The sequence below is a fragment of the Gossypium hirsutum genome, chromosome A12, assembly GCF_007990345.1.
Source record: "Gossypium hirsutum isolate 1008001.06 chromosome A12, Gossypium_hirsutum_v2.1, whole genome shotgun sequence".
Classification (NCBI taxonomy): Eukaryota; Viridiplantae; Streptophyta; class Magnoliopsida; order Malvales; family Malvaceae; genus Gossypium; species Gossypium hirsutum.
This window is the reverse complement of record NC_053435.1, coordinates 55182126-55192059: the sequence shown is the minus strand read 5'-3', so window position 1 is coordinate 55192059 and position 9934 is coordinate 55182126. Positions and strand designations below refer to the sequence as shown.

The window sequence follows — 9934 nt, the reverse complement described above, 5'->3', positions numbered from 1 at the left end:
CCTTAAGAACTCCAAGGTACCTGTAACACCCCGTACCCGAGACCGTTGCCGGAGTCGGACACGAAGTGTGAACGAACTTAACTCATTTATTTATACAGTTCATTTTACCATTTCCAGACAAGCTGGCCAACTGCGTCACTTCCACCTTAAAAATCATATCTCGAGTTACAAAACTCGAAAACTAGTTCCGTAAATTTTTCCTGAAACTAGACTCATGTGTCCATCTACAAATTTTTTTCTAGAGTTTTTAGTCAAGCCAATTAGTACAGTTTATTAGTTAAAGTACCCCCTATTTCAGGGTTCGACTACTCTGACCTCTGTGTATTACGAACCAGATATCTCTCTGTACAGAGATTCAATGACTATTTCGTTTGTCCCTAATAAAATTAGACTCAATAAGGAATCTGTACATATAAAGTATGACTTCTAATTATCTTTGTAGAATTTATGGTGAATTTCTAAATTTGGGACAGGGGATCCAGAAATCGTTCTGGTCCTGTTTCACAAGATTTTAAATATCTCATACAGTATAGCTCGCATACTTGTTTTACTTCTTCCATGTAAAAATAGACTCATCAAGCTTCGATTCCATAATTTATCCATTATTTAATTCCATTTCTACTATTTTTAGTGATTTTTTAATTTCACAACACCACTGCTGTCTGCCTCTACTATTAGAGTAAAATTTTTTTTCTATTAGAGTAATTTAGCATGCATATCACCAAGTATGTGCATGACTAGCCATACCCAATGCTAATCATTACCAAGCATTTCCTTACTACTCAATAACCATATCATGAGTGTAACTCCGGAAATGATTAGCCATGACAAACGGCATAATAATTAAATAGACTTTAACTGTTACTTATAACTAAGTATCATAAGACCCAATTCAACTTAACATTTATGCCATTTTCGCATGGCTAAAAGTATACATACCAAAGTTCAAACAAAACATAATAGCCTATACATGCCGAAATGTTCTCTTAGACCAACTAAGAAGAAGATACCAAAAAGTTGCAAGCTGGTGCGATGACTTCGACGGTGATCCCGAGAACACAAAAATGGATCAAAGGAACCTAAATAAGTGACAAATAAACACACCAATGAGTATATAACTCAGTAAGTCATAAGCATTACATACCGTATAATTATAAGAGATCATAAGAGAAGCAAATAATGCAAAAAAAAATCAGTTACTCCAACTATACCGAGCTATGCTATCATTTCTTAGAATTTTGATTCAATCTCATGCCAAGTCCTACAATCAAATCAAACACCAAAACAACCCAATTGATTTAGACCCGATCCCTCAAAGCATGGAATTTTGATGCACTAGATAAATTTGTACCTACTCAGTACATGCCTCAAGTTCGATACTTTAGTTACTAGTTCTACCACTTCGTTCTTTCACGCTCATTTTATATTATTAATCGAATTTGCACACATAGTGCTCGTCACACTCGCACACATAGTGCCATAGTACACCGCACACTCAGTGCATTGGATTTTCTCTTATACTTCAACACCCAAATCGGCACACATAGTGCTACTTAATTCCGCACACATAGTGCCATACGTTAACTCATTTTGATAAGGAAATTTACTTAATTTAAATAGCACATATGGTCATATTAATAAATAGGAAAATTATTCCAAGAGAACTCCTAACGAAAGGAATCCCTTTTATGATTCACTAATATTATTTATATACAAGCTAATCAACCTCACAGGAGTGCTTAAGGACTTACCTTATATTGGATGAAATGATTCCCAATCGACTACTCGATTATCTTTGCTTTGCCTTTGTTTGATTTTCCCTCTTTGATGTCTTGATCTAGAATAAATACATTTAGTAGTTTAATTTTCTTGCTGGATACTTATGTGTATAATTTAATGGTTTTCACTCCATTTCACAACTATCCTTGTTCAAAATATCAAAACCTTAACCAATATTCGATTAATGCTTCAAGGCCGAATGTATTATCACTATTAAGGTAACCTAGTCTCAAGTATTTTTAATTCTAATGTACAACATCATGAATCAACTCAACCTTATAAGCCAATATTACTCCTTCAATCGATTATAGAGAGTTAACAAAAAATATTATCACAAACATACACACCTATATGGCCGAATATACCAAATTAAATTTAACCTTACTTATGTAATTACCTATAAGTTATTATACATCAAATTTCATACATTTAACCTTTTAATGCCTATTAACCATTCTTTTGATCTTAACCTAAAATGACAACTCCCATACTCAACATTTCAACCGAATTATCTCTATCACCCGAACTAAAATTCGCACCTTAACTTCATACATTTTTTTTATAACTTTCATAATTCATTCGGCCCCATCAAAGGACCCCTTTAACATACAAGGAAAATAATCATAGAGAAAGAAATTAACATTCTAATTAGACTCAATGTAACCGAATGTACCAAGTGCTACTAACCTACTTATTCAAAATCTTCATTCCATACTATCATCCCCCTTTTATCACATACAACATGAAAATGACCTCCAATGTTAACACTTAGATTCACGGCATGATGCCCAAACCACCATAAAAGCTTCAACTTTCTTAACATTACCAAGAGTGCATCCAATTACTAACTTAACCTATCATAAAACTAAATCAACAATTCAAAACTTACCTCTTACTAGCTAAAGAAGAATGCCGAATTTCTTTTGGTAAGTTCCCCTTATTTCTTCATCTCTTCATTCGGCCAAGAAGAACCGATTTCTTCTTTTGTTTTCATCACATTTTCATTCTTTTTTTTTTCTTTTATTATTTCCTTTCTTTTACATAAAATAATGACCACTTCATGGAAATTTACCACATATTCTAATATATGCTCCATCATGGCCGGCCACTATGTATAAAAAAGGAGTATTTGACATGCAAAGCCATTATTTTCACTACATGCTTTAATAGGTCCTTATAGATTAACCTATCACATTTCAAAAGTGTTACACATAAGTCCTATTAACTAAATTCACATGCAATCGACTAAATCGAAGCTTAAAACTTTCACACATTCATATTCACATATTCTAGACAATAATTATCACATTCAAATACTTCGGTGACTCGGTTTAGCGGTCCTGAAACCACTTCCCGACTAGGATCAATTTAGGGCTGTCACAGTACCAATTGTAGAGCGGAAGCAAACTTGTGCCAAAAGAAGCAACAAAGAACAATAGAAATCCACAGAAAAGAACACACACGAGGTGTTTGAGTAAATTCTTTCAGAATTCTATTACTTTTAAGAATTCACATACAATGGAATGGTTTACAAGTGAGGGGGAGGCTTTCTATTTATAGTTGAGCTCTCCCAAAACCAATGGACAAGATTAAGTTACATCGACGGACAAGATCGACCATATCCCTTGATTTTAGGGATTTACAAGATATACCATATCAAATCTTATCTAATCTTTACAAGATATGATTCCTATCAATCTTCTAAGATTAGTTGCCGAAAATAGCTGAAGTTGCCATATCTTCATTATCGGGCCAATCAGGCTTCAATATGATAGGCTTCTCAACAGTTCCTTGAATCGGGCCAATTCTCATGGGCTAAATGATCCCCATCTTATTGACAGACCTCTATGGGGCGTATCTTGTGCCATGGTTACGGGCTTTGAAATTTGACTCGTGACACTTGCACCTCCTACTCCTCGTACTATGTATGATTATGCTAAGCCTACTTTAGTTGTGGTTGAATCGAGTATCGTTAGATTGACTATTAGTACAACAATTTTAAGCTAAATCCGAACATAATTTAGATGGTACAGCAGTATGTTCAGTTTGATGGGTTGCAAGATGAAGATTTGAATGCCCATTTGGCTAAATTTCTAGAGATTTGTGACACATTCAAGATTAATGGCATTGTTGTTGATGTCATGCACTTACAATTGTTCCCATTCGCTTTGAGGAGTAAAGCAAAACAGTGGTTGAATTCAATTTCACGGGGTTCTATCACGACTTGGGATCAAGTTACTGAGAAGTTTTTATTGAAATATTTTTCACCGGCTAAAACAACTAAGGTGAGGAATGATATCTCTTCTTTTGTTCAATTTGATATTGAGACTCTTTATGATAAATGTGAGAGATTTAAGGATTTGTTAAAAAGGTGTCGTCACCATGGACTACCTTTTGTGGCTCCAAGTTCAAACTTTTTTACAATGGTTTGAACCCCTTGACTAGATAGATGATTGATGCAGCAGCTGGCAGAACATTGAATAACAAAACACCTGAGGTAGCTCAAGAGATTATGGAGGAGATGACACTGAATGATTATTAGTAGCAAGTTACGAAAGTAAAACATGCTAAGGTAGCCAGAGTTTTTTTATTTTGATGCAGTTTCTATGTTGGAAAATCAGGTAGAAGCTCTTGGTAAGAAAATTGATGGTTTGAATTTTTCTAAGCAGGTGAATCCGGTGATACAATGTGATGCAGATGAAGTGGGGATGATGTAAACTTGAAATTATATAAGATTTTTTGAGTAAATTTTACCACCTTTTTACTTCAAAATAATATTAATCTTAAGTATTTGTTAATTAATTAAGTGAATTTTACTTAAATGTTAATAATGGACATGAATTTATAAAGTATGCTAATTTGTGTTTTTTTATATGATTTTATGCTTAAAATTAAAGTATTTCATGTTATTTATTAATATGTTAAATTTACTTATGCAATGGGACCATAGAGTTGAGTTTATTATAATATTGTATGGACATGAGCTATTATTCTCATGTGTTGGACGGCAATACTAAGCTTAATGGATCATCAAGATGCCACCTTAACCCAATAAGAAAAGATGATACATGTTGGTCAAGTCTACAAGCTAGTTGGGTCATTAACCGTCTAGTTTAAGAGAAGAGAGGCCCAACTCGGCAACCACAATTAGGCAGCCAAGAAATCAATTTTGGGACAATTATTTGAATATCTTCACACTTGGAAGAACATTGGAAATTGACACAAGATTTGCTTGAGAAAACGTCCACCCCCTTGCATGATTCAATCATGAAATCATGCTTGAATAAAGCAACCAAACCACCTTCTCTTCCACATATCATGGTCGGTCGTAGGAGGGAGAAATCCAAGGGATTGTTGCTATTATTTTTAGTAAACTCTCCCACCTACTTCACGTATAAATGCCACACCTATCTCACCTTTTCAATCATCCCTTCATCCCTCATTTTTACAACATTCTTCATTCTTTCTATTGCTCTCTTCATCCACCACGCCTATGATTCCATTTTTCCCTTAGTTTTTAGCCAACAAAAGCCTTGAAGAGACCATCTCTTGGCCAGCCACCTTGAGAAACCATTAGCAAAAGTGCAACAAGAGGAGTAGACAAAAACACCTTCAATCCGAGCCCGCAAAACTATCGACTTGAAATAGAGTTTATTCTTTCCTTACTTGTTGTTTTAAATTAATTATGTTTGCAATGTGTTTTGTGATCTTGACATCAACAATGGTAGCTTAAATCTGTTTCGCTAGGTTAATTGCATTAATTCAATAAGATTTGTTTGATTTATGTTTAAAGTGTTTGTGCCTCAGTCGATCATGCTTTCAATTAAATTCAAGTATGTATTTCATTCATAAGTGATTGGAAGCATTAGAATTAGTTGAAAGATCCTAACTAGACGACAATTAGTGGACACAATAATTGAAAAGTGCATGATTGATTTAGATCCTAACCTGACTAAATTAAAGGTTCATAATAACTTTAACGAGCACTATTATCTTGCATAGTTTTTAGGTTTATGTGATTAAATTGTTTCAAACCTAACCTGTCCCTGTTACTTCACATAAATACTAAGAAACCTCTTAGTTTAATATGATCAGTAAAATGCATGTTTCACTAAGTAAAAGATTCCAAATGGACTTAATTTGGTTTCCAAACTCATGAAAGATCGAGTTGCCATGGAATGTTTTCCGAACACTATTAAGCATGATGAAAATGAATCAAGTTGATTGATATAGTTATCCTATCCTGTTCATGTTATTGATTGTTGAAGTTGTCTTTCTGCTATTAAATTCATTCATACATTTAGATAATTTGCATACTTAAATTAAAATTGCATTTGGGATTAACTTTGCATCTAGTTAAATTAATCTAGTTTAATCATCATCACTCAAATTACTGTGTTTTTATCACCAAATTGTTAACTTATAAATTTACAACTAATTGATTAACATACACAGTCCCTGTAGAGACGACAACTTATTTGCTTACTTATTACTTGAAAGACTGTGTACACTTGCACAAACTGAGCGTTATAGGTGATTAATTTAGAATATTCGCCCTTCAAGTCTAACATGGAGCATGAGCAAGTCGACTTTATGGGTAATAATTCTAAACCTCAAAATAATCCCTATAGCAATAGTTATAATCCAAGATGGAGAAATCATCTAATTTTTTCCTAGGGTGATCAAGAAAATCAAATATCACAACGCCCTCTAGGTTTTCAGCAACCTTATCAGTAAGAAAAGAAATCAAACCTTAAGGAGAAGTTAGCTAAATTCATTCCGGTGTCCGACACTTGATTTCAAAACACTGAAATAGTTCTGAAAAATTAGCAAGCATTAATTTAAGGACTTGAAAATTAGATTGGACAGCTTGCTAAATTTGTTCCAAAAAGACAGTAAGGTAGTTTACCTAGTAACACTGAAACTAATCCAAAGGAGCAAGTCCATACAATCACTGTTCAAAGCATGGAAGAGTTAGTCGAGCTTGAAAAGAAACTGAATCTAGAAACTGTTGAAAAAAATGACAGGATTAAGGAAAGCAAGAAAGAGCATAAGCCGGTAGTTAGAGAATACAAACCATGAATCCCATATCCGGCAACATGGAAGCAAGACCGTATAAAAGAACAATATGATAAATTTCTTGAAATTTTGAAAAAAATTGCATATTAACTTACCTTTTGTTAAACCCCTTTCGCAGATGCCAAAGTATGTAAAATTTTTAAAAGAGTTGTTAACAAATAAAAGGAATTTAGACAAATTGTCAACTGTGGAGTTTAATGAGGATTGTTCAACCATTCTCCAAAACAAACTATCAAACAAGCTTAAAGATCCAGGGAGTTTTACTATTCATTTTCTTGTTGGTAGTTTAAATGTTGAAAAAGTTTTTTGCTGATTTGAGGACTAGTATAAATGTTATGCCATATAAAATGTTCAAACAACTTGGTCTCAGGGAACCAAAACCTACTAGGATGAATATTCAATTAGCTGACAGATCAATAAGGTATCCTAAGGGTGTTATTGGATATGTACTTGTTAAAATCGATAAATTTATATTCCTTGTTGATTTTGTTATATTGGACATGGATAAGGATATTGAAGTACCCATGATCTTAGGTCGACCCTTTCTAGCTATTGCTAGAACTGTTATTGATGTGGTTAATGGTGAGCTTATGCCGAGTATAGGTGATGAAAAGGTTAGTCTTCAAGCACGTGATTTTGTTAGAGTTCCCAATAAGCGAGATGATACTCATTATTTTGTTAATGTTAGTAATCATGTGGCTTGACATTCTTTACAGGAATTTACTAATGAATACGTGTTCGAACAGTATCTGTCTCAAGGTGATAAAAATCAAAGGATGAGTGGAGAGCAAATGGTGCAACTTGATGAATTAGATGAATGGCGAATAAAGGATGATGAGAGTACAAGAACGGTCAAAAAAATATCTAAGCAATGACATAATGTGCATGTAAAGAGGACGAACCAATTCAAAGTTGGGGACAAAGTGCTGCTAGACAAATCAAATCCACGAATGTTCCCTTCAGAGCTTCAGTCAAGAGGCTGGAACCCATTTGTGGTACAAAACATATTTCCATACAGAACCATTGAGGTAACACACCCTGATTACGACATATTCAAGGTAAATAGTCTTTGTCTTAAACTTTATTTTGGTGGTACTACTGACAACGAGAGAGATGAGCTTCAACTCCAAGATTTTCCTTAACCATTACCTTAAAAAGAGAAGTCGAGCTTAGACTCTAAATAAATGCTTCTTGAGAGGTAACCCGAGTGTTTTTATTTATTTATTTTACTTTCATGTTATTTCAAAAAAAATATTAGTACATATTTTTATTATTTAAAAAAACTTCAAAAAAATTCAAAAAATATATATACATATATAAAGTACATTTATTTTTATTTTTATTACTAAAACAAGTGAAAAAAATGGTCTACACGGTCTGAGGTGGTCCACACGGCCTGAAGACATGGCCGTGTGAGACACACAGCTTGGACACAGGGGCATGTCCCAGGCCATGTGCATACTGTAGCTAATTTTTCTAGTTTTCTTTCGACACACTACATCAGTGAGGCACACGGGCATAGGAGAAGCGAACAAGCATCGAACACAGCCTGACACACAGTCCTGTGTGACACATGGCCTAGACACACAGTGGTGTCCTAGGTCATATGGATATTGGGCATACTTTCACCTATTTTTTGAAGCATCAAACGGTCTAAGATGAACCACACAGTCTGGCGACACTATCGTGTGGGATACACAGGTGTGTCCTAGGCCATGTGAATCCTGGATCCTATTATTTTCACACTTTCGATTGTCACACAGGCTATGGGCCTGTACACGATTTCTAGATACAGCCGTGGCCCAACATGGGCCCTATACATGATTATGTCATCTATTCAAGATAGGGTTTTGATTTTTTTTTACTTTTTTTCTTCTTGAACTACCCCTAGTCGTCACTTCCCCTATCCTCCAACCCTAGCCGCCGTCATCCCCTCCCTCATCACCTACCAGTCACTATTTGTCCCTTCGTCAGTCCGACCACCACGCAACCATGTCCTTTCCTTTGCCCTTTCTCTCTTTTCCTTCCCCTTTTTTACCTTGTTCTCATCAGCCTCCACTCGCCAGCCATTATTAATTTTCCCCATCCCCCTCATTTCATTTTCCCCTCGATTTTTTCCCTCGTTGCTGACAAAACCTATTCCCCCTCTGTTTTAAACCCCGAAATAGTCCCTTTCCCCCTAAATCAAGCGCCATATTTTTCTTTATCCTTTCCCTTTCCTTCTTCTTTCTCCCTCTATTCGGCCATTATTCCACATGCCCTCATCACAACCGCGCCCCTCGTTGGATCCTCGCCATTCTTGCACCACCGTCATCCAACAACACCACCGTTTGTGACTTCCTTTGTTATTATTATTGTTATTATTATTATTATTATTATGTTTGTTATTCTTATCATTAGTATCCTACTATTTTTGTGCTATATTACTGCTAGCTTTATATTTTTTAGGTGTGGTTATATTCTTATTATTAATATTGTTCTTACTATTTTTAGTTTGTTACATGTGTGTTAAATTATTACTAGATTTGTTGTTAGGTTTTTTGTTTTAGATTTTAGTTTGAATTCGGTGTTTGTTGTGCAATTTATTGGACTGAGACCATTTTGTTAATTCATACATTTGTTTCAGGTACATCATGACAAACATAATAGGTAAATCTAAGGTCGTTCCCGCTTCGTAAAAGTGGAAGACACCGAAAGTGACCTCGTCCTCGGCTCATCCTCCAGTCCCGAGACATCCATGTCTACAATTATTCTTGGTGGATCCACATGAGGATCAATATCAATACTTAAAGGAGCGACCCTTGGGTTTAGGTCATTGCATCATCTGGAAGGCCTTATAGGTGGTACACTTAGCTGACAGAGTGTGAGCACAGATTGATACAGCTCTATGGGACAAAATTTTCACCATCGTCGAGCCTACCTATTCAGAACTCACATTGGAGTTATGTTCGAATTTCTCTCTATAGCATGCTCTATCATAGTGGGATAAGCCACGCATTGTTTCCTTAAGACTCGGTGGAATGGCGCATTATCTAAGCATATCAAGTTTCAAATCTGGCCTTGGACTCTATTTTGA

At 35.1% G+C, this 9934-nt stretch overlaps 1 non-coding gene across 1 annotated transcript; it reads right to left on the bottom strand.

The window, feature by feature from the left end:
- Positions 1-4061: 4061 nt before the first annotated feature.
- LOC121211954 (small nucleolar RNA R71) lies at positions 4062-4168 on the bottom strand. Its single transcript, XR_005907169.1, has one exon. It is a non-coding gene; the product is annotated as a small nucleolar RNA R71 (small nucleolar RNA).
- Positions 4169-9934: the final 5766 nt, after the last annotated feature.